This window comes from Ischnura elegans, chromosome 5 (genome assembly GCF_921293095.1).
Source record: "Ischnura elegans chromosome 5, ioIscEleg1.1, whole genome shotgun sequence".
NCBI lineage: Eukaryota > Metazoa > Arthropoda > Insecta > Odonata > Coenagrionidae > Ischnura > Ischnura elegans.
In genome coordinates this window covers 131,075,493-131,101,603 of record NC_060250.1, presented here as the reverse complement: position 1 = coordinate 131,101,603, position 26,111 = coordinate 131,075,493, and the positions used below count along the sequence as shown (strand labels likewise).

At 39.3% G+C, this 26,111-nt stretch overlaps 1 protein-coding gene across 2 annotated transcripts in view; it reads right to left on the bottom strand.

Moving 5' to 3' along the window:
- The window catches only part of LOC124159564 (WD repeat-containing protein 47), a 569,600-nt gene that overhangs the window by 229,227 nt on the left and 314,262 nt on the right, over positions 1 to 26,111 (bottom strand). The gene's annotated exons all lie outside the window — the stretch shown is intronic.

The window sequence follows — 26,111 nt, the reverse complement described above, 5'->3', positions numbered from 1 at the left end:
TCTCTGAAAATTCTCTGCCGCTGCCAGGGTTTGATCCCGGGCCCGCAGGGTGGGAAGCCATCACTCTAGCCACCACACCAACCCGATCCCCAAGAGGAGGAAAGAGAGGGCTAATTCAATGAGATAGACTCCCGAAGTAGTGTATGTTTAGAACTTAAAATAGCCTATACTTACAATAGAGCGAAATGTTATCACATATTCCAGTTCATGAACTTGACTCCATTCAAACTAGGAGCTGTAATCTCATAGGGTACGAACAAAAAGGTAAAGTGAAATCGCAAAGTCGTAAAAAAAAATCAGCATCATCTTCATCAACTTCGGCAGACTGAAAAAAGAGGATTTGCCAAAAAGGAGTGGCAAAATGCGCAAAAACAAGCAAAGAGAAGGATACGACGAAACCAGCGAGTAGTAGGAGAGATTGAGGGAGATTTAATGGTAATCAGGGGATAATGGAAGAAGAAATGATTTTTTATGGAAGATAGAGGAAGGGCTGGTTCGAGCAAATCATTCCGACCAAAATAACAGCATTTTCCTGTTCATATTTGATTACCACGAATCTAGTACTCCACGCATTACAATTTAAGATCATTTTTTGATTTAACTTCCGATATGCGAGATTTCCATGCAAAGAAAAACGAGGGGGTGTTCGGGACTTATATAAAAACTAATCATCAGCATTAAATTTTCTAAAATATCCCAATTCCCACAATAATATTTAAGTTGGAAGCTATAAATGGCACGCATCCTCGCATTTTGTGGCGTATTCGTCCCTTGAAATTTTCGCAATCATCTTGAAGTATTCAGAGTCACTAGAGCAAACCTTTATCAGGATTTAACTATTTCTCAAATATGAAAAATTGTATGAGAACATGCAGAGGTAAAATTTTGAAATTTGAGATAAGGGCAAATACTACCCAGTTTCTTATTTCAATTGATACCGAAGCACTTTGGAGATATTAAAAAAATTGCTGAAACATGGCAATGATATGTGCATGGTATTTGAGGAAATTAGATAATTTGAACCGGATACGTTCAATACATTTGGCATGAATGCCTGCGTTTTCAAAATGAGGAATGACTATATTTATTAGCTATGCTTAATGTTCAATAGTCGTGGTAGTATAAATTGCGGTAACTTTTTGAAATTTTTCTTGCATATTGTTATTAACTGCGTTGTATGCATCTGAGTGCAACCCACGGAGAAGCCATGTGGCTAAGAAGACTATGTTTTTTTACACATTCAAAATTGGATAGCAAATTCCAAAAAAATGAGACGATAGCATAAGTGCTTTGAGCGCAATATTTTAGTGGGATGGGACGAGGCGGAGAGGTGCCCCCGTAAATGCCGGCCAAAGCTTTACAAATGTTGCCCCGCAAGTCGCCTCCAGGGTGTCATGACTACAGCCGTCTATAAAAAAAGAAGAAAAAGGCATGACCGAGCAGGCAATGAATCCCTTTTAGCGTATAAAACATTCCTTTATTGATCGAGGGAAAAACGAATTCCTTTACTCATGCGCTCCACAAAAATTATCTCTCAATTTTTTCGCTTCCGTCGGGCCTGGAAATATAGTGGAAGTTCTAATATGATGTTTTTTGTTTCGCTCAAAAGTTATCCATTCTTTACTACTCAAGCAATCAAGGCCTAACGCGTAGCCTCCGAGTCTTTGCATTCTGGCCACTGCGCTCTTTAATTAATATTTCCTCCAAGAGGGCGACAAACGATGTCTTCCATCGGCGAGAGACCCGATCCCTTGGATCTTTGATCCCGGCAGCAGAAGAGGAGACGGAGGCCGCGCGCTCTCCAATGGGCAAAGGCACTTTCTCAAGGGTGACATCATTTCAGAGGCAATTATTCCGAGCCGCCTTCAAGTACAAGTTTCATGGGGTCGCAGGACTTTCCCAGAGCCAGTGGATCGATTCGGAAGTGGGGTCAACAGCAGCGGGATTACCACAACGGCGGGGGATCACTAGAGAGACTCAGGGTCACTGGCTCAAGAGAAATGCAACAACGAAAATCCGCGGTCATCTATTGAGAGTCTTTCGTGCTTGAGGAATGCTTAAAAACTTAGTCTGATAATTAATCATTTAGTTCACATGCATTATTACGAATAAATGCATCAGCAGTCATCAATCCTAAAATTGGTTCATACCACTCTATTCCCCGATCCGCTAATCTTTTAATACATACATAATTCTTCTGCTTAACATACTCCATGACCTGCTGTAAGTATATCACTCGAGGCATATCACTCCGCCGTCCTTCCTTCCACCAATCCATCCTTCAAAACTAATTTTCATTGCTCCATCTTGCTTTATAATGTGGCCGATTAAATAGCCCCATTGTCTTCTACTCATGGTTTTCAAAACACTTCTATGTTTACCCACCCTTCTTAGAAACTCCGCATTTCTCAAACGATCCATCCATTTGACCTTTAGTGAACATCCATGGATACATGTGTTGTGCGTATAACATAGTACAATTCGATATCCACACTTTTAATTTATATTTACTAGCAATAACTTTCATGCGTAGGATTCTTTTTATGCCATCATATTCTTTTGGTTAATGAGGACTTTATGAGGCATATTTACTGCGGTATTTCTTATATGCTTATTTTTTTAGAAAAATGCTCTGTTCTTACTGCGATAGTTACAAAACTGCTATAAATCGAAGCGATGTACTTAAGTGGCTCTGCAACAAAACATTAGTAAATAAATTAATCTCATTATTTTTCACCCCCAAATAAATCCATTTCGAGAGAGGGACGAAATATTAGGGGATGAATTAGTTCCTGACGAAAAACGTAATTCATTTATAGTATTGCAATCCATTGGCATTGCCATCCTAAATACCTTTTGATATACAACAGTAGACGGGATCACGAGGAGAAAAAAGGAAATAGAATAAAAAACGGAGAGGTTTAAAATGCCATTAATTAATTAAAGCGTTAGTTGGAATTAATTAATTAGTTACTTGAAATTTATATTCTGATAATGTGTTCTATTTCGAGAGAACAGTAAAAGAAAACAAAAATAGAGACAGAAAAATGGTATATTCTCTTCAACGTGCAAAAAAAACTGAAGATAAGATTAATTTCATGATAGCACTATGTTTTTTCTGCCAGCACATTTCTTAATTTTCCCAGAATTTATCCAAAATCAGTCCACAAGTTCGTTGGGAAAAAGGGAAACCGTTCGGAGGAACGGCCAAATTTTATTCAAAATATTCACAAATAAAGGTAATAATACCTTCACGATAAAGCGTTACTTTTGAGAAAGCATCGCAAATATCATGCGCCAATGTATTCATGGTACAAAGCCAATCCATTGGATCGTGAAAACCAGATTTCTTAATCAGAGAGAATAAAACATCAGAGAACAGACCTTTCGCTAAATAACAAACACTATATTTTGAAAGGCCATTGCTTAGGTAGAACTCATCAATCTAATTTGGAGAAACACCTTACCGATCGACTGGTTAGAGGTACTTCCTTTACATTATTGCCACGAATTCATTCGTGTGGATGCTGAGAAATTATAAGCATTGGCTTCTGCTATGACTCTCGAAGGGAGACGGCTAGTGAGGAAGAGATAGTATAGAAGTTAGGGAAGTGGTTCAATCGATTTCAATGTTTGTTTTTATATTTGGTTTTGATAATAAAGTCTAGTACAATAATTATTTATATTTTCATTGGGAATTCTTAAACTAAAAGGATTATTTTTTTCAAATTTTGGAAAATAAATGTTCAAAACATATTAACATATAATTATATATTTTTTAATTATATTTTTAGTAAATGATGCATTTACTACGCATAATAACTGCACCCTCATTGTCCAGACATCAGGTCCCCCGAATAGCGGACACCTCTCAAAAGCGGAAAATTTTCCGGTCCCATACCTGTTCGCTACATGGAGGTTTGACTTATATAATTAAACTACATAAAATATAATATTACGATAATGTATAAAATGAGACATTATATATTAATATCGCAATGCTCTGATAGCACACCCCGTCATTCCTCCTAGTGAAGAAAAATGTTTCCATAGCTAGTCTCAACTACATGCAATGAAACAACGAGAGAAATCAGCCTCGATTAAAACTAGGATGAATAATAATTTCTTTTCTAATCGCCTATTGAGGCAATATAAGTCGTTTTACTTTCCTCAAAGCGGGACTGGTCGCTTCCACGGGCACCCAAGGGCCCTCCACTTGCCCTCGCCCTTCAAGACGAGTGTTTTCTTCGGAGCGGTGGCGACGGAAGGACCCTCGACGCCACTTGTTTCAACTGCAGTAATGTATGCGCGGAAAAGGAACACCACCTTCCCTCCCACGAGACGTCCGATCAAAGAGAGATCAAAATTCAACGGGAAAGAGAGATAGGCGAAGCAAGAGCTTCAAATGAAACGAAAACGAAACACAGATTACGATCCTCACTCACTGCACCAAGCACTTACTAAGAAAAACTTCCGCTTCCCGGTGAAATTTCCTTCATAAAGCCATCCAAATGGATAGAAGTCTCTCTTATAAGTAAGGTGCCCACAAATGCAAACCTTGATGCACAATTCCACGTTTTCATGGTAGAAGTCCATCATCTAAAGATATCCAGGCTACGCTATCAAAGATTCTATCGGCAGTAAAAGTTATACTCTGCAATTTTTAACTTTAATGCGACTTTTCTATTCATAAACCCATAACATTTTTAAAAAATATTACACATTCATAATTATTTTAATGGAAAGTAAGGGTTGCACGGGCACAAAAATAATAGACGCAACTCAATTGCTTAAATGAATCAAGAAATACTTCAAGAAATACTTGGGATATTTGTTTGAACATTGCGGTCTTGCATTGTTGCGATGTTACAGTAACAAGATAATTGGATACTGGCTGAATACAGTGACCACTTTCGACCAAATGCCGTCTCGTACCTCTAAGCCCTGATGATACAATTAACCTATTTTTTTTATTATTTTAGTTTTGCTGGCCACGTCTTGTTTCATATTTCTATCGTAAATTTCTTGAGGACCCACTTAAATAATTACAAAAACCTAGCCTTGACGTCGTTCTAGCCATTCATATTCAACTGATAAAACTAAACAACAATTAAAATCAAACCAAGTTTAGCAGCATAACAAGATGAAACATCATACAACACGCATAGTTTGAAATATTTTTATTTTAAAAGACACCATAAATACACAACAACGGCTTAGCATAAACACAATAAATGGAGCAATAACTTCTTTCTCAAATTTACAAGGTAACAATGGAATCAAAAAACATTAGCACGCTTTAGTAACCAATAACTTAATTTTTTGCCTCGACCTACACATTTATAAAAAATGACGGTATTTTGTCATATAATAGATGCTGCGGTAAGCAATGGTAGTTAATTTATTCATAAAATAATGAAATTTGGTCTTGATTTAATACATTTCAAATGCCCCGAAAAAATCAAACAAATCGCAAATTTCTCGAGACTTCTATTCCAACTCATTTTCCCTTTGGATCGGCTTGGACATGCCTGTAAGAGGAACTGCTGAATAATTTTGCGCGTTTTTTCGTAGGGAATCGTAATGGTCGGTAAAAGATCTAGGCATACAACGCTCCATTAAGTAGGCGCGTCTGCAAGTCCATTAAGCCACACTAATTATGTCCACCCATTCATTCATTAAATGAGCAGCTGATAGCATTTGGATTCTTCCAAGTCAACGCGGAAGATGCTGAGAGCTTTGATGACACGCTGATGACAAAGATAATTACATAAATGTATTAAATACGCAAGAGATGAGGCGCAGAGGTAACACCCCCTCTATATGTGGAGTGCATCTCAAGTATATTTTAAGTCCTAAATTACGCCTTTCATGCGACCGTGCAAGATTTGCGGAATCATAATTGACTCTACTCTTAGTGAATGTTTTCATAGATATAAGCGAGATATTTTTGGTTCATGCCGCACATCAACTCCCTCGATCAGTTACTCCACTTTTTCAATTTAACTACGGAACTAAAGGAGAAGATAGCAGGCACAAGTTTGCTATTTTACTGGACTTCAATTTCCGAACCAGATATCATTTACGAATTAGAAAATCAAACATCCGTAAATAATTTCGAGAGACATTTAACGTAATATCATTATTGTCGTCATAGAAAAGTTCGGCAGAAACGATAAATTAAGTGAGATATTTTGCCAAACGGATGAGTGTAAGAATTCATTTTCCCTCAGAACAATATAGGAATTCAATAAATTCTGGGTGGGACTTAGTACGCGGATATCCTTTCATGTGTTAACGATTGGTAACACCAATCGTCGCCTACGAGGCCGCTTACGGGATGGAATTTATATGTCGATTACATCAACCACCTTGCTAAAACTTTCAATTGAACGATGCTTAGAGACGTATGATCTCAGTGTTCCACCGACATATACACTGCCTCATCAAGTTACTCTCCTGCGAATCTGTATTATATGTATCTGTATTATATGTATCTAGACAGTAGTATTATTGTTTCCATGAGTCGATAAATTGGCATAAATAACGAACTGATTAAAAAATGATACAATTGGAGTTTGAAATAAAAAGAGAAATAATTAAATGATAATGTAAAAAAATAATATTAAAAGAAAAATAAATTGCGTGGACAAAAATATGTTCTGAAACGGCATGACCTTGTGTTAAACAGTGCGCGCCATCTTTTCAAATGCCATCAATGTTTGTTTTTCAGTTACCTGTTCACGCAAGCAGAAAAACGCAAACATTTGCACAAAATATTTAAATTCCATGGTCGACTGGCTGGATAGGGTGAGTCAGAGCTCACCGCAGCAAGTGTAACGCACGCCTTCTGCTCGTGCGAACTAGGTTGAATGTGGAAAAATGCATGTCACGCGGGCCCTCCTACTACTGCCACGTGGCTGACTACTCCGAGGGTATCTATTAGTCTCCTTGTCGTTCGTTTCGATCGACACATGTATTTCCACGAATTATTTGAGGGTTTTGACAGGGGAGGGGAGGGGGGCGGAGAGGCCGAATGTCTAAAGGAGGGAGGAGAGAGGGGAGGGGGGTCTCACCAAATATTCTAATTCTTCTCCGTTAAAACTTTCGCGGGTGCTCGTCATGTTGAATAAAAACTTTTAAACGTTGAAACGTCGGATTGAAACGAAATTGAAACGTTGGGACCACCCAAGAATTGACGCGGCGACATAGCCCAAAAGTTTTTATTCCAATTTCTTCTCTCCCCTCCATATTTACCACTGAGGATGAGGCTGTCACCTCAATACATAATACCTTGTTGAGCGCTATTTTCTGTTTTGTTATTTTTGTGTTTATTTGAATTGCTAAATAAAATCCAATGCAAAAATGATCTCGGCAGTTTTGGATTTAAGCCAAAAAAAATCACGAAATTTTATGTTCCGTAAGAAAAAATGTAGCACTCCGGGAAAACAGTGTAACTAAATTAGAACATGATTATCACCAAAATATGGCTCAACCCTACACAAAAATATGAATCGCGGTACTACGGACGCCGCTAAGCAGCACAATAGGCCCTGCAGATTTTTGTTTAGCGACCGGAGGCCAGCCAAACGAGCGACTCGACGAACGCTGATGCGAACGATCCTGGTAAATAAAGATAATTGAGCAAATTTGATTTTTTTTCTAACAATTAAATGGTGATTCAGAACAGGCTAAAGTATTAGCACAAAAATACGGATTTTGAAAAATCTCCCGTAGGATTTGGGGGGAGGGAAGTGCAAATCTCACAGCGTCTCAACAGCAAGGAAAGGGCGTCGATAATTCTCCAGATGCGATACTTCATGCTGGGTTTATTCCACCGATTGTCAGCTCAACACTCGCAGAACCTTCAAAGAGTGTTGCTTTCGATACATCTCCTAGGAGTTTAACCAATTTCTTCCGACCATGGCACGCCAAAGAAGTAACACATGTGTGGATATTCTGGATTCGTCAAACGTGTTGCAGAGGTTTTCGCATGAAAAAGTAGAAGGCAGGCTGAGTTATTTCGCACTTGTCAAGCCGCACAACGAACACGCGGCGAGCATACGGGATCCGGCGCAGAAATACAAAATCCGCGAATTTAAGAAAATACAAAGGAAAACGGATTCGTAAAAAACTACTACGAGTGAATAGAGATCGTTACACAGCTTTTACAAGAATTAGGCTGGGAGCCACTAGAGACTCCTAGGCTACGCGCTAGCCTGAGACAGCTTGAGCCATTAATAACAAACATCTTTCAGAGCCACACGGATAACATCATCTTAGAACATCACCATTTTTCCAGGGCCAACATAGACCATAAAATAGCAAGACACTTTGCCGAACGGATGAGTGTAGGAATTCGTTTTTTCCCCGAACAATAAAGAACTAAAATAAATACTAAGTGAGTCTCATCGTCAAATTACTCCAGAGCACCCGTTTTATTTTCATTGTAAACGGCTGGCTTCGTAACACTGACGCTAAAAGTCTATTGAGGCGGATGCAGGGGTAGTATAAATATGTAAATGCATAAGTATTACAGACTACCTAACACACTTATCCAAACCCCAGGGACGAAGAATAAACTGAAGAGATAAAATCAATTGCGAATATCGCAAGTCAATAAATATCGTACTGGACTGACCCAGAATGCATACACCAATATTATCGGATCATTACTACACTTTGCACCGGAAGCACTTCTTGTAAGATAAAAAGACCACTGTGTACACAACCATTTCTACGTAAAATATGAGTCGGAAAACTTATCCCTGATGATGTCACTAAACTCAAACAGATGATGGTTTCAGTGACTAACTGAAAAGTCTACTCCTGATGCCAAAACAGGACGAATAGAACCATGGATGGAAAACCAACCCAATATTAGTTTTACGAGTGAGGAACCGAAGGAATGGTAATACCAAACATTTTGATAAGGTATTGCATTTAATAAGTACATGATAATATACGAACTCATGCGCACGGGTGCAAATTTATTTACACCAATTATATTTTCGCAGTAATTTCATAGTTTTATAGTTACCTACACATCAGATTGTGAAACCTCATTGAAAAATCCAAAATCATAAGAATTTAGGCAGATGGTTGAAATTTGTTCTTTTTGCATTTTGGTTGAATAATCAACGTCTAACTCTAACTTTAGTTAGAACTTAAAACCATTGACAAAAATGAAGACTTCTCTTCCATTCTACTCACACATTCCATATTCTCCTCGGTAGGAAATATTCTCAAGCACTGGCGAGGGCTCTCAGAAGCTTACCTGAAAATATAAAGAAAGCATGTTAATTACTGAATGAAGTCGAGATAGAATAATAAAAAAATGATTCCTACATTATAGTCATTGTACGTAGTGGGTAACGAGAAGTGATTTAATCAAAAAATAGGAAAACATCAAGGTCGTAATCAATTGATTGGATAAGAACCCACTCCGCAGCTATGAGCACATGACCTGGAATGGTCGACTTAGGATGCTATTATAATGCGAGGGCTGTCCATTAAGTCACAGAAGTTTTGAAATAAATAAGAAAAAAGAGTAAATATTTTATCATTTACATTTTGAAGTTTAGCTCTTAGGCTATTTTCATCCGTAATAGGGTGGTTTTCAATTTTTTTTTATTGCGTAAATCGAAAGATCATTACTCCTGGAGTGCTAATTTCACGCTTTTAGATTTTTTAAATGACGATATCTATTTTTCGCGATTAAATTAAAAGTGAAAATTTTCAAGCGCGCGAAAACGCGACGGCTAAGTATGAATTCTGGGAAAAGTCCGTATGAAGTCATTCTGGTTCCGACTGCCGCCGTGCGAGATGACCTTGGGGCGAGGGTATGTACGCCGCTGCGATGCAGGATGCTAGCATGTAGCAGAGTACCCTGCTAGCAAGTAGCGCTTAGCATAAATAAGGATTATTAATACCCTATTAAGCGAAGGAAACTTTCCGACCATATGCAATTTTAATAGGCGATTATTAAGAGATGTTTCCCTGAAATCTGTGCCTCATGCATGCATTGGTAATCTCAGACGATGTGAAACTCCTATCCACTCGTATAGCATCTAGGTCCCTGTGACGTCACGTGGAGTGGCATCGCATGGGCGCCTATCTGGCCTTTTTCAAATGAGGTTAAAATTGACCGTTAACATTCGTCTGAACTGGGATTTCTAAAACCAAATAATTAGTATATTATGAACACACTAATGGTGGGTAACGTACCGCAATCAACGCCTTTCCTTCTCTTTGATGAAGGAAACTACCCTATTCTCATATTGCCATTTAAATTAAGGCATTCATCACGCCGTGGTACAAGCTTTCCAAAGCCCTCTCTGAATAAATTTGTCCCCTGCGAGTTCAAGCCCTAGTTTAAGAACACCGGCATGCAGTCCTAGGTCAGTGTCAAATCGTTGCGTAGTGAGCGTAGCCCAGTGAAGCGCCATGCCAAAGCGTCTGTTACTGTCTGGATAGCCTTCGTCTTAAGAGAAACGTAATAATTAAAATTACCCCTATTAGATAGTTGATCTTAACATAACTAACCAGAAATTACATTTTTTCTACAAAAAAGAGGAAAATTAAAAAAAGAATTACACAGGTCTGCAAAAAAATATTTTTTGAAAATTGTTTGAAATTTGATAACTGATTTTTGTGTACATTCCAGCGCTGATTTCAAAAATGCAATCCATTTTTCCCTATCACGTCAGGTTTACTCACAAAGTACGGAGTATGTTTGCGTGTAGTAACAAAATGTAAGCAATTTTTTCACATTTTTTCCAACGCTATAAAATTTTAGTTTATTTATATATCATGTTATAAACTGCATTTCCAGTACACTTCTATTTCTCTTAAAGCTCATAAGTCCATATAATAACGCTTTCGCTTTCTGTCGAAGCTTCTCCAACTGCTTGTCCGGCTGTGGACTCGTTGAGGATCATCTTTTTTTATCATCTAGCTGTAGTTCGCTGTCATGTTGACGTATCATCTACCTTGATATCTTCTTTCCATTTCTTTGATGTCTTGATGGAATCTTTCACCCTGCTCTTCACTTACATCACCAAAGATTGCAGGGAAGTTGTCAAGATGTGAGTTGAGAAAACGAACTTTAATGCTAATGTTACAGCCAAGCTTCTTAAAGCTGTTGAGCATGTCTGCGACGATTGTTTTGTAGTTTGGATCTGTTTTGTTTCCCAGGAAACCAGTAACAACTAATTTAAAAGATTTTGATGCTGCCTTTCCTTTTTTTCCAATTTGGCCACAAAGTTGGGATCTGTCATTAGTGTTCTAATGTCTGGTACGACAAAGAGGCCTTCCTTTACCCTTACCTCGGATAAACCAAGAAACTTTCCAAAAATATATATCTGAAGCACTTCCATAATTTTGGCAATGCCTTAGCAAATTGTTTCATCAGCCCCAACTTAATGTGAAGTGTTGGAAGTAACACCTTTTTGGGATCCTCAAGGCTTTCCTCTCAACATTTTTAACCCCTACCTGTAACCTTTTTCTCCAGGGCCAAGCTTTTTTTTATGTATTGTTGCTTTCTGTCTCTACTGTCATTCATCGAGAAAGTCTTCCATTCACAGAGAAAGCAAGGGAACTTTGTATAGCCACTTTGTTGACCAAGCAGCATTGAAATCACTTTTAAATCACCACAGTGCCCATTTGTGGTCTGAATAGCAGAGTTTGTGTAAAACCACTTCAAAGTTTTCGTAACATTCTTTTAAGCGAACCGAGTGTCCAACTGGTATAGAAGCATACCTATTGCCATTGAGTAAAAGTACTGCTTTAAGGCTTCTTTTTGAAGAATCAATAAAAAGTATCTACTCATCAGCAGCATATTCTATTTTGAAACGTGTCATAAGTCCAGGAACATCACTGTAAAACACCAGGTCGTCTTCTCGAGAGAAGGAAGATACCAACTCTTTTTCCCAAAATCGATACCAAGAAAAGGATGTACCCGAAGTCAAAATATGTTTATCTTTCAATCTAGATCTTAAAATCTCTGCTGATTCTTTAGAAAGGCCTTCGTCTCTAACTAAATGGTTCAGTTTAGATTATGAGAATGGAATGGGATCGGTTGTGCCAGGATCACAGCAATCATTTTCTTCTTTACTATATCGTTGCTGAGCCTATGACTCGGATTCAGGGTTGATTGATTTAAATCACTTTGATTTAAATCACTCGATTTTTATTTTAAAAAATCAGGTGATTTAAATCATAATGTGATCTATATGTTTGATTTTTAAAGAGTCAAGAAAAGGAAGCTGTACGTGTATAATTTTGATTTTTATGTCTTAATTCATACAATGATTTGACAATTATCAGCACAATGGTGGCTGTTAAATATAAATGATACTGTAGGAATGCATGTAACATGAAAATTTTTAAAAATCTTACATTTCAGTTTTTTAATCGAAAATACAATTAGCGCAAAGAAAATCATCAGTAAAATTGACAGATAATAAATTGAGCCACATTTAATTCTTAGAAAAATTCCATGACCTGCGTCAATTTTTAATGAGAGTGAGTTAAGTGAGTAGTCGGTCTGTCAGCCCAAAGTAAATGTGGGATCAAGGAAAAAATTGTTTTTTCTTCTAATTACAAGGGGAAGGCAGTGCACTATGTCACATAAATGAAGGCACAATAAAGGAAAAAGACAACATTGGACAATTAGATTAAACAAAAATTTTACAACGAAGTTGCATATTTTACAGCATGAAGAGCAAATATAAGTTGTCATGCACTATAATGATTTAGCCAATTACAGACAAAGTGAGTGATATAGGATATTAATAAATACCTCATGTCACTCACTAATCATGGTTAACAAGTGTTTTTATATTGAGAAGTTCGTGTATACAAAAAGAAAACCATGTACTTATCATATAGTATTCCTATCAACACTGTGCAATGAGGACACCTACATTGGATGGCTATCATTTAAATGCTTCTATAAGACAACTAACGTTGCAGCTTTATTGTGTCCTAATTTATTCTGCAATTTTGAATGAACTAAGATAAAAGTGGAAAAGACTTTCCTCTCCAGCTGATGATGCTGGGAAAATGAAAAGCTGTTCAATTATTCTTACGATAGAATTTCCTTGGTGCTTATCTGGTTTAGAGTATGTTGCCTCTTATTGTTTCTGCAAACGATCATTCTCCAATATGCTGCCCAAAAAATTAGTTTTGCAAATAACTGAATTTTTGGTGAATGGAGAATCATAAAGATACTGTTACATTTTGTATTTTTGGGTATTGGAGGGGTGAAGACTTCATATTGCATCACATAGCTAGTTGGGGCCAGAGATCACCTTACTTCGTCTCCCTCTTGATTTCTTAACAGCTGAGATCACATTACCTATACATTGTACAGCTTGAGCATTGCCATTTCAACCCATACTACTGGTTCATGGCTCACACTCGAAGGCTTTGGTTAGAATACTAGTGTATCCATTGAAAAAAAATTGTTTTCTGATTTAACTTCTAAGCGTAGGCACCGTACAAAGTTGAAATTACAGAATTTTTTCTAAACTTCATATGCTTTAGAACCGCGTAATATGTATAGCACATTTGATACTTCCAATGACAATTTTGTACTATGCTGGCCTAATATATAATTTGATACCATTTGCATTTCCATAGTTCTCTCCCCTGATTGACTAAATGTTGTATCAAGTTTAGAGTCTGTTGCCTCTTATTGTTTCAGCAAACGATCATTTTCCATTATGCTGCCCAAATAGTTAGTTTTGTAATTAACTGAATCTTTGATGGATGGAGAATCATAAAAATCTCATTTAAATAAAAAAAATCCGATTTAAATCAATAAAATCTGATTTAAATAAAAAAATCAACAAAAATGCTTTATTTTGAAAAAAATCATGATTTTTATCAACCCTGCTCGTGATCATCATGTATATCATCCAAAGAATCTAGAGGCGAGTGTATAGGTACTTCAGGTCCATGAGGAACAGAGCGAACGGCTAATTGAATGTTAGGGTAAGAAATATACTTTTTGTTTCTCAAATTGAAACCTCGCACGTCGCAAGAACAAAAACAGCAGTCATCACTATGATTTATGGGCTCCCTCCAAACTATTGGTATTCCAAAACGTAAGGACTACTTTTTACCCGAATCTATTGCCTCAGTTCTTCAACACACACTGAAAAAACTATGTGTGTGGCCCAAGACTTATCTTGATCACCTAACTTTATACCAAAGTAGACTAAATATACTTTTTCAACAAAATCGGAAACATTTCTTGGCTGCATTTTAACGGTATAGTTACCACAAAAGTAGCAGAAGCCATCTGGCGAGTTTATACATCCTCTGGTAGCCATTGTGTGAGGCGCCGTGAGTCAGCATGTGGAAGGGGGAGGGGGGGACGGCAAGGACAAATGCTGACATGAAAATACTGCTGTTTTCTCCTAATTAATCTTTATTTTACGTACATCTAATACAAAAACGGCTAAATAACAGTTAATGGAGATCCTAAAAACCGAAATTCAAACTCACTGGAGTGCTGATATATGTATAAAAATATCGAAAAAAGCTAAAACTAGATCAGCAATTTGTGAAATAACTGTGCGTGATGGAGCTTTTTCATTATTTTTCCCGAAATCAGCGTTGAAAACACTATAAAAATCACTTATTAAATTTGAAACAATTTTTATGTCGCGGTATAAAAAAACCATATTTCATCCTAATGGCTATTGTCCGTCGAAAATGGAATGCAGTTCACGTCATCCACGATCAGGCATGGCCTTTGAGATGCCAAATGGCCTGCCTTAGGAAGCTGTGAGCAACATGTTATGAAAGCAATTAGCTTAGAAAAGTACGAAAAAGTCACTCCTATATTTTTCCATCCAACCTCTCCTGTCTGAGTACAGCCAGACATTTCCCAGCGTTGCCTCATCCCGCCATTCAAACCTTTTCCATTGTAAATAATGCGATCACTGGTACTATGCCCACGCGTTAACTCGCCACACCTCCGACCATGGTTTGAGCACGATAAGCCATCTTCCGAGGGATGTGAGAAAATGTTAAGATAGATGAAGATATATTACGAGTGATCATTTCATTTGCAGTGGATATCAATCGTTTTCACAAAATTTATGCCGGTCTTAGATCCTCAACCTTCCGGAAAATGTTCAATTCAGCCCCCATCTAGTTCGTGGGATCAGCCGTGGACAGAGCAGAAACGCATTTATGTATCATTGGGGGAAAAACAATCAAAACAGACGAATGAAAAACATGATGCATACATATAAGCCGCAATATTTAAAGGATAACGAGAAGTGATTAATCAAGCGATAGGACACCACATATTCTCATAAAAGCGTAATAGTTGTAAAGTATTTATATTCTTATTTAAACATCCCGATCAAGTTTGAGCCCCCACGGTCGGTTTGCAAGAAATTACGTTTCTTATTCCAAATTCTTACGAATGGATTCAAATACGTCGTATTGTCTTCCTCAATTAAGCCATACGAGTCGGAAGTCCACACCGCTTGCCTGTTCCGAGTGTAATTTGTACTGGTCTCCTGAATGGTTATATTCCATTGAATAAAATTATAACCTCATGTTGTCTTGATTTCAGTATTAAACATTGCGTTAAGAAAGCGTTTTATACTGAAAACTGGTATAAAAATCGACTGCTTTACATAAACCGGCTATATCAACAAGCACTTCTGCTTTTTTCACATCATGATCTCCTCTTATTCTCGCAACTCTATTCGATTCAGCTGACAGTCAAGGAGATTCCGCATGACTGATTACGGGGGCTATGCGTCGTGAAGGAAGTGATACACACATCGATTGGAAATTGACTTACAAACGCAGTTCTCCGGTGCACACTGAAGGGTATATTGTAACGTGAGAGTAAGGGACGGTGTAAAGGGAAAAATTAGCAATTAGTATAAATTAGGATTCGCGGAAAAGTAGAGTCGAAGGTTCGGGGGCCTTTGGAGAATAAACGCGTGGACTGACCTCCATCTATCATTCTTCTACAGATTTATAACAGCAAACTATATCATCATATCGTACTGAAATTGATTTGAGCGGTTCCTTCGCCGCATCGATTTCTTTTCTGGGGTTTACTTCTTCACTCAATATTATATCCACGTACAATTTATTTCAGAGATGGCTTTTCCACCATTAATGGCTAGAACTAACAAAACACAATTGAAAAAGCACACGAAGAAGAAGAATATGGCAAAAGGTGCTTCTAAGTATCACGCTTATTTCCTCGTTAATTCAAAATGGACCAAACTCCTTCAAGCTAAACATAAGGTTCCGCGATAACATTTTCTATGAAGGCCTCCATTGACGTATAATTACTGGGATCCCACTCTGCTCTCAAGTGCTCCGTGTGAAGAATTCATTAGCATTTTTATCGGAAAATCGACCTACACAACGTTTCAAATGGACCATTAAGCTCACGGTGACTTCTGAGGTCGACGGAGGAAGTTCCGCGGGCGACGGCGGCGTCCAAACCGCGAACGGCCAAAGGTTTTAGTGGACAGGACAGACAAAGAGAAGAAACAGAGACACGACGAGCAAAAAACGAAGCATCCGCGGATAAATGACAAAGCGGCGACAAAGCCCAAGGCGAAAGATAAAAATGTCTCCCAACCATATCGATCCCCGGACGCCGAGGTGAGAACAGCAGCCGAAGGGGGAAGAGTCATTGGGGTCAAATCCCTACAGCAGACATTTCAATCAAAATCTTTGAGCTTCCGTTTAAAAGATTAGAGATTCGACATTCATCCAGTCACTGCATCAAAGTTAGTCTCATAGTGGAAGGTTTAGGGAAGCATATCTAAAGGACCTTTGCTCTGTATATATATTGTTTAAAAAGGTCGCGGACCATTCGCTGAATAAAAGTTTTGAATTAAAATAACATAACAATTTTTTTCCTTTCCCTCACTCCTCATTGAATTTAAACGAGTTTCCTTCGAAATCATTAAATGAGAATGTTCTTCCGCTGTCAATTACTGACATTATCATTTATAGATTTAAAAAGTGCACGACATTTAGGCGTAAGTAAACCACACGAGCACCTCACAAGTCTACGGAAAATTAAGACGTGTTTCTTTCCACAACACACTCACACGTCGAAAATGAGAGAGTGAATTCAGCTTCGAGGCGGTAGAGCACTACGAGAAGAACGGTTTGACACAATTAATTGAATCGGGCACTTTATATCCGACGTCAGCTATTAATTTCCAGTGCTCTGAGAGATGAAAAATAGCAGCTGGGCCACGCGAATCAGAGCTTATGAATAGACGACAACTCCGGTGGAAATCATAATGATGCTAGCGAACCCAGGATGAGCATGTAATTGATGCCTCAATCAGTCACGTCCAATGACTTTCCCCGGGCATTTAATAACAGCACAGCAACTGCCTAATATCTTTTCCCACTCTGAGGTACAGTTCATTGTTTTGAGTTCTAAAAACGTTAGCTCAAAAATGTCTTATTGTTTTGAACTGCGATGGAGCTTGAAAAAATAAAGAGCCAATTTTTCCGTTTTTCAATCCATCACCAACTTCTCGAGCTATTTGAGGAGACAAATCGACGGCGTAAACCCTTTCTGGAATGAGTTGATGACGCCACGAAGTCATTGCAAGTACGTCACTTCGCCTTCGCTACTCCTACCAAGCATGCAAGGTCCTCACGTGGATCGCCGTTGCTTTCATTATTGTGAGCGATTGCTATCCTCGAAGTAGGTTCTCCCTAAACGAGTGAATGAAGCAAGACTCCACGTCACCAACTGATGAAAAGCGGGTGGAAACATTCACGTTTTTACTATTTCAAACAAACGAGAGAATGGCTAAAGAGGGACGAAAATTTGTTTTCCGTCGCAACTTATCATTCCCTTAACTCTACTGATTTTCTTTCTTTAACTGCGATTTAGGGTCTGAGTTAACGAGCTCATTGCTAATACCAGCCACTATTATTTATTTCCACAACTTCTTAAAACGTATCAAGCCGAGCCGAAAACGGCATTCACATGCCCATAAGATACATATGCCATTATTCCCCTTGCACACATCCTACGGTTCAAAGTAGCTTTCACCATTAGTTCCAACTCTTAAATATTGTAGAATAACTTTAAATTAACACCGTCATCTCCACTCATAGTTCCAGATTGATCCGCGGGAAATATAAATAAAAGTTATTTTTCCTGGTTAAAATAACAACGCAACAATAATGATATAAGATTTAATTACACTCCACTGACGTCACCACTGGATGCACAACGATCTGCCTTATATTAGTCGTAACACGAGGCTATGTTGGACTGCGCTACATACCGGATGATTGCGCGAAAATAATACCAACACAGAAAATCTCTTTGATTACCATCACTATGACAATGGCAATTCTTGCTTGCCAGGCGGGTACACCTTCATGCGATTCACGCTCCGCTGGGCCGAGTATTTGAAGGAACGCAAGTCATGCTTCTACAGGAAGTAGGTTAAGAAATAGCCCGCTCCACATTTTCGGGAACCTAAGGAAACTTGGTAGTATACATTAATTATACAGACAGTGACTTCGTGAAAACTTAGGGCAATAACCCACGTTTCCAAATGAGCCTGTGTACCAAACGCTAAACCCTGAACCACACGATAATTCTTGAAGTACAAGTTCAATGATTATTCCTTATTTGTTTTTCATTGACAGGGAAAATTATTGGTGCGAAGGCTTCCGCGGTGCGCTGGTAATGTAGGCTGCATTTCCCGAGTTTCACCGCGTCGCGGTTGCGTTGGGGACAACAGTTTCTCCTGCATTCCAGCAGGCGTCTTCAGGTCGAAGTGGTCGAAGTCACTTCGACCTGAACACCAAATGATGGATATAGAGACGGTGATACCTATTATTTCTGCCATCCCTGAAAATGATGAGGCCCGAGAGTCACCATTTGAGCTGTCATTACCGTCTGTACTTGTACGTGAAAAATGATGGCGCGATTTCGGCTTAAGATCCACATATAGCACTATCTAATGGGTACTGCTGCCATCACACCTAAATGGTGGGTAAGAGTCCTGGTGTACAGCATTGGCACTCCATTATTCGGCGATATCTAGAGTGGGATCACGTTTTCACACGTAAGTACACGCCTCAACTTCCCCACGGGCAACATCCAGGTTATGGGCGCATTTTGGGCGAGGGAGAGCGATATATATATCTCTCGAGCGAAAGACGTGACTCTTTTGGAGAATGTGCGGTCGGGTCCTTCGAGGTTACGAGAAGGGGATGCTGAGGATAAATGGGCGCAAGGAAGAGAGACGGGCAACAGCGGACGAGGAGCTTAGGGAAGTGGAGGAAGAGAGGGGAGTGGGAGGCGTGCGAGGAAAGGCGACTCGCAGCAGGAGACGAGACGGCCGTCAACAGGGACACAGTCAAAAACGGGCTCATAACATAACCCACGCCAGTGGATAACTGAAGTCGACATTAAAGGATATTCAAGATAATATTTACAACTTTCACGAGACACAAGAGAGGAAAATTTAGCCCACCATTAAGGGAATATGGAGATAATCCCAAAAAAGCTCTTTGATGAGTTCGGCTTAGACAAGAACTGGAGAGGCAAAATTAGGCACCACAAATAACAGAGGACATAGATTCAGCCGACAGTGTTTGAAGGACCGGAAAGTCTTAAGTATACCCATAGAGAGGCTTAATATTTCACAGAAAGAAAAAAACATCCTCCGTTTCCATCACTGCACAATAAATTTGCTATAAAAAACTGTAACACCAACGGGGAACGTGTGCCAGATGGAGGTAATAAAAAGGTGATCCTCTAACATAACTCTCTCAGGCTTTGAGATTTTAATTCCAGGTTTTACCCTCTCTTGAAGCATATAAAGGAAGTGACTCACTAGCAGTGAAAGTAAATAATTCATTCGGTCGCTAGAACCGGATGGAACAGAACGTTTGAACTAATGAAACAGCCACACGTGATGGCATGAAAATAGAAAAATAATCGTTTGGTGATTCGTAATCCTTGACGCTCTCTGGCGTAAGATGCGGGTGAATTACTTTCACATGTTGCCTTCATTTTGTTATTTTTAACACTAATTTCCAATTCGCCTCGTAGAAAATTTGGTAAGAATTAAATGCATGAACGCAGTAATTTGTTCTACTCATATTAATTTACACCTAGTGATAACAACAATTATAAAATAATTAGCAAAAAGTCAAACACCAATTACAAGTTAAAGATTGTACAATAATAAAATCAGGGGTAAGACTAAATGCACTATGGGTAGACTTAATGATTACAAACAACCAGAACCCTCATGTTGTACAGATACGCATAGAGCCGCTTAGTAGTTCGGATCAAGTTTTAATCTCGGGAACATTTTCACGCACTAGTCCGAGCACCATTTGAGCTCAACCAGCGATATGAAAACTCTTTGCAACGCTATAATTATGTACATTGGTATACAATATAGAAAATATATGAACGCATATTTTGAGTTTTGACGACAGAATCGAACGAAGGTCAATGAAAAAATCTCGAAATGTCCAAAAGGAATTTTAAATAATGTATCTTTTACGCCATAAAAGGAGAACTGCAAACTGCTAACATTCGATGAAAGGACAATTATTTGACATCATTTCGCGAAATTCTAATTTTTGGGGTCGGAACTACATTCATTTTAGCTGCAAAGTTGAGGAAACACAAATACACCAAAGGATGAAGTTCGCCATGAAAAAATATTTGACTTAGCCGGGATTCGAACCCGGATCTCCCGATTGCCGGTCAGGCGTGCTACCAGTTACACCGCCAAGCCATATTCTCAGAGCGAACTTCGGGATGGGTTTTACCGAACAAGATGTTGACGTCACAAGTCCACACTGTGGCACATGTGGCGAGGGTCGTGCTTACTAAGCCACTGTCGGGGAGAAAAACCCTTATTTTCCGCTGGTCTGCGGCGACGATTTTCAAAGTTCAGTGCTTTGAGGAAACACGTTGATTTTAAGCCTATCTCCCCATATTCAAAGACCAGCTGAATAATGTCTCGTCATCGCAGCAGTAGTGATTCCTAACCTCAGGAAAAAATTTTAAATGTAGTCGCTAAGCTAAGGAACGGATTGGAAAACCGCCATGATGTCAAACTTCGCGCCGATCTTTGAGACATCACCAAAGATATTAAACTTCAATCGTATCCATCGTTTAAAAATCAACAACTAATTGTGTATGCTTTATTTTATAAACAAAAGCCACCACTCAGCTAAAAACAATGGTGGTCGTCGAGCACCGCAATGCACCATGGGAGCAGTTGTAGCCAGGCTAAAGCTCGTCCGGGCCCTACAATAGCCAATTTTTATGTATTTAAAAAGTGCACATATTTAATTCGAAAGAGAGTTGCATTTTGAGGTGAAAGAATGAGGAATGGAATACAAGTAATTTATCACCCACGTATTAATCTCATACGATTCAAATGAGCCGAGAAATAAACGTTCTAGATTGCGGGATTAGCCACGAGGCATTTAAATGGAGCGCACTTCAAGAGGCCCTTTTCAATATGGCCAGATGCGCAATTTTTTGACTCCACTCGGGGAGGAAGGGGGCATAAGAATTCCACTCTATGGCGTTTAGTAGCAGACGCACAGTGTGGATAATCTTATCCACCGCGCATTAGTTGGAAGAAGGGATTTTGTGCAAATGCTCAAGAACGACAAATGATCGTGTCATTAAAAGATTGGAACTGTGATCCCCAACACTGCCACCATCTCTGAACTTGCATGAGAAATGTGATCGAGAGATACAGTCTTAAAGTCTGGATCATACGATAATTTTCTCCGTCTCTCCAGAAATAGCTTTTCAGGGACCTAAACACTTATAGCTCTAAGATATTCTGAACTACACGGTTTTTCCGCCGTCCTTTTTTCCATCGCATCTCCCGTCGCTTCCCGTATTTACCACTGCCATTCCATTAATAGTCAAACGAGGCGTTACAATCGCTGTTAGGGGCCACGCATTCCGATTGGCTGGAAGACGGTGCTAGCGATGGTTTCAGCGACAGAAAAATGGATTTGCCGATAGCGATGGAGAAGGGATGGGACTCACAATCCCTGGAGGCTTCGCGGAAAATGATCGCGTGAAGCATTCATTTTTCCGCCATCATTGGAGCCCTCGCTCGAAAGGGAGGGAAAAAATGATAATGTGAAAGTGTTCTTAGGCACAGGCGCCACACGTCGATAAATTCCAAATCTCAAATACTCTTGAGGATACGGAGAGAGAGAGGAGGGGGAGAGATCAAGTGGTCCAAGGGAAGAGAAGAAAAGAGATTGGAGATGAGAGACCTTTCCCCTCATCCGCTCCATAGATCGATGGACAGATACACCTTACGGCGAAAGATCTCCCAAGACAACGATCATTACCGGCTGGGATAAATGCGCATATTCCGGTTATTTCGCAGGTAAACCTTCTCTATCCAAGATTTTCCACTTTTTCGGTTACACCGCGTCTAAGGTTCCAACGGCAATATTGGACGTTGTCAACGGATGCTCTAAAAGGCAATAACTGCACGCGGTGTAACCGAAATATTGGAAAATCCGCGGAAACCTGTGAGACATATCTGTCCATTTAAAAAATAAACGGCACTCTTAACTTTCTTAACTAAATAATAATAGCTCCACCACTGTTTCTCAGCACAGAGGGCCATTTTAAGTCCCCGCTGAAGTGCAAATTAAAAGAGGGGAGGGGGTGCGCGTGCATGACTCACTCAGAGGACTCATATCGTCGTCGGAATGAAAATCTTCAAAACCAGATCGCGTTGCTAACAATCGGATTCAGCCGTTCGAAATGAAAATCCATAATAGCCAAGCCCCAGGCACTGTTTCACAGGGGTCGAGAAGGTATTTACTGAAGAAAGAGAAGTGTTTTTACTTTCTCACATGGCGATTATGACTGCCATGGAAAGTGCTGAGAGAGCTATTTTAATAAAAATAACATTTACCATTTTGCACTCAAAGTATTTCTTCAAACGATTTGATTAAAGTACGTACCTACATCCAAAATAATATTTTTCCTTTCATCAGCATTGAAATTAAAGCATTTTTAAATTGTTCTATTTTCCTCTATTTTTTAAGAGCATTAATCATTATCACCGGTACCAGGTAAAAAGTCGTTACTTATGCTATGACTAAAGCTTAGAGAACAGTTGGCTCGTTCTACATTTTCTTCTAGATAGTCGAGTGTCATAGAATTAAGAATATAAGGAGACCCCTATCTTTCCGTTTTAAGAGTTATTCACGGGGGAAAATCGAGAGCCTAGACCTTGATTACGTCACGAACTCTTGCAGAGCATTTCCCCGCAACTATTCGACATAGTACATCGCCCTCGCGTTTCTGTTCGTTTTTTTTTTACTCCTGAGAAGCGATTCCCTCACTCAATTCAGACTCTAATTACGTCACCAGCAAGTGGGAGACAATGTTTTCGTTTTTCTTTTAAACTTAGGAGAGAAATACTGAATTGGGAAGTTGTTTTTGCGTCGCAAGTCTACGCATCTACCAAATTCTTTCATTGAAATGCGATTTATGGTCATAGTGAATCCCTATTCTCAGAACTCAATTCTAGGGTCCGTCCACTGCGGAGTGGCGGCGTCGAGGAGGAGAAGGAAGAAATGTCACGTTTCGCGTCTCTAGGCGAGCCCCTTTCTCTCGGTGAGCAGGCAGAAGGACTTCCCGTCTCGAGCTCAATTGAAAATGAGAGCCAATTGAGAAAGAGACGGGTCGCAAATAGGTCCGACGATTAACGAAGAGTAATTGGGTCGTGAGCGATAGACATGCGCGGTTGAGATCTCTTGTGTGATAGAATAATGAACGGATTCACTCCGACGAACGAAAATCATTTTGGGCGTTTACGGCCGAAGTCTTCGAAGTTGATTCGCGAACGAAGTCAGAGTCGGTCGTTCGTGATCGAGAAAAGCTTTTCAGTAAATCAATACGCTCTCGAAAGAAACTCTCCATCAAATATAAATAATAAAACTATACACAACCTGCCAACAAACGACGCTGTTTAACAATTTTTATTGAATAAACCTATAATTACATATAAAATAATTATTTCACTACTTAAAGCGAGATTGATATAGGATACCTAAGAATTAATGAATAGATGACAATCACATTACACAAGACAGCGACGCTAGCGAGAGAAAACGATACAAAACGAACATTGGAGAAGATGCTATTCCTCTATTCCAGACTGTTCCGTGAACGCCACAGCGAAGATTATTAATTCTAAACACAAATTTAAATTATTAAGCTATAAAATTTAAAGACAAACTATTAAATAAAATATAAAATTTAAACTATTAAATTTGAAGACAAACTATTAAATCTGCTACCAAAATCAAAAATAGAAGAAGCAATGGGCGACAACGCTTTTATTTTCCACATGTAGTAAGATTTTTACATCAGCTATATTGTCTACAGAAGCAAAAAGGAGTGTATGAAATGGAGGCCAAAATAAAATGGAAAAATTCTAACCACTGTAAAAAACAACGAACCGCGCGAAGTGGTTGCAGGATTTCAATGACCAAGTTAAACGCGGTGACGATCTCAGCATGGGCTCATGACGTCATCAACTTATCAGCCAGGGGTTCAGCGCGTCGTTTCGGCGTGAATAGAGAGTGAGAAGAAAGCGATGGGTTGAGAAAGGGAAATATGCACATTTCAAAGGCGACAGTAAAAATATTTTGGTGAACTAGTCCATTATCGTCTCAAATATAAATATTGGATGCCAAAAATAACTACCAATGACACCATACCGCTCGATTGAATATCATTTGCTAAAATTAACATAAAAGCGAGAGTTGGAAAACACACAGATAAGATGCAATTCTCCGCAGTTGGCACCTGCTCCTGATAAGCAAATGAGGGGACCTCGAACGACAAATCGGAACTTGGCAACCATTAGCTCAAGTTCATTGGAAATCGTCATCTCTGGGCTTTTCCTGGAGCAGGGCACGACATATGACGACATGCTCCACACGGGTGCAGCGACGAAACGAGGATTCAACACAAAGATTCCCTGGCGTTGGTTGCGAGGCAGCCGTATATTCTCAGCTGACGGACGAATCGGAAAAAATGAAGAGGTCTGAAGAGGATGCGACTGCATCACGTGGGGCACACGGGTTCGCAGTTAACGGAAATAGGAAAACCGCTCACGTAGTCGCGATATGACAATTAATTGCAGGAATTCGATATATAAATGAATATATGAGTTAAGAATAAAAAAGCCATCTCTTTCATCCATTTTCATATAATTTTATAATATAAAAAACACGGAAAATGCCGTCCATTTTTCAAGAGTTGATAACGTCATTAGAGTTGAAGTTGACAAATTTGTTTCGGGAAAACCGCTCACTGAGAGAAAGAATCGCTTACAAGAGTGAAAACAACAATGAATCAAGTGAATCTCATCAGAAAGCCAAAGGGGTGCCTGAGGAGCGGTGAAAAGAAGCGACGATATGTGCTCGTGACGTCATCAACTCTTCTGCTAAAGGGTTGAGGCTATCGAATGTTCGCCTCGAATGGCTCGAGAAATACTCTTTTCATTCATTCAATGGGTAAGGATATCGTAATTAATGGATATCTTGGATCGGACTATTGATAATGCAACTTAATCACCCGGATTCGCTTAGCACCTGCTCGTGATGGAATGGTTGCTACAATTCCTCGTAGACTGAGGAAAAAATTACTTCCTCCGAGGGTCAAAGAGAGAAGTGGAAAGACATCACGGCGACGATGAATCACTATTACCGTAAAATGAAATTTCTAGCCAGCCACAGGAAAATACGAAGTCCGGATCTTTTAAGGCTGAAACTGAGAAAAAATCCGGGCCGTACTTCAAAGGCTGCCACAATGAAGCGCCGTACACGGGATGGCTTTGCAGCGCAAGAGATGATGTTGGTTTCTGAGGCGATGCAAAGGCCGACCGAGAGACGTGAACGAAGAGGGGACGATTATTTATTCAGCTGCGATCGATTTGGTCGCCAAGGGATACTGAGGCTGGAGACGAAGGCGCGAAAGACCGGATAAAAGATGTTTCGAGAAACGTCCTCTGAGGGCGCCACTGACTGGCGGGCCT